The following is a 247-nucleotide window of genomic DNA, read 5'->3' as shown; positions in this document are numbered from 1 at the left end:
TGCTGCAGCAACAGCAGCAGCAGCAGCAGCAGCAGCAAAGTAGCAGGGGCTGTAGCAGCAGCAGCAGCAGCAGGTACTGTGGCGGCAGCAGCAAGATCAGCAGCAAAATACAGAGGAGGAGAACAAGCAGCAGCAGCAGCAGCAGCAGAAAGTATTGCTGCTGTTCAGACACGAAACGCAGAAGCAGCAGCAGCAGCAGCAACAGCAGCAGCAGCAGCAGCAGCAAAAACCGCATTTGTTAAAAGCA

At 55.1% G+C, this 247-nt stretch overlaps 1 protein-coding gene across 1 annotated transcript in view; it reads right to left on the bottom strand.

Annotated features, from left to right (window-relative positions):
- The window catches only part of EMH_0070780 (uncharacterized protein), a gene marked incomplete at both ends in the record, with an annotated part of 4,079 nt that overhangs the window by 3,011 nt on the left and 821 nt on the right, over nt 1-247 (bottom strand). The window lies entirely within an intron of this gene.

The sequence above is a fragment of the Eimeria mitis genome, genomic scaffold, assembly GCF_000499745.2.
Source record: "Eimeria mitis Houghton genomic scaffold, Emh_scaff3918, whole genome shotgun sequence".
NCBI lineage: Eukaryota > Apicomplexa > Conoidasida > Eucoccidiorida > Eimeriidae > Eimeria > Eimeria mitis.
This window is presented reverse-complemented; position numbering and strand designations above follow the sequence as displayed.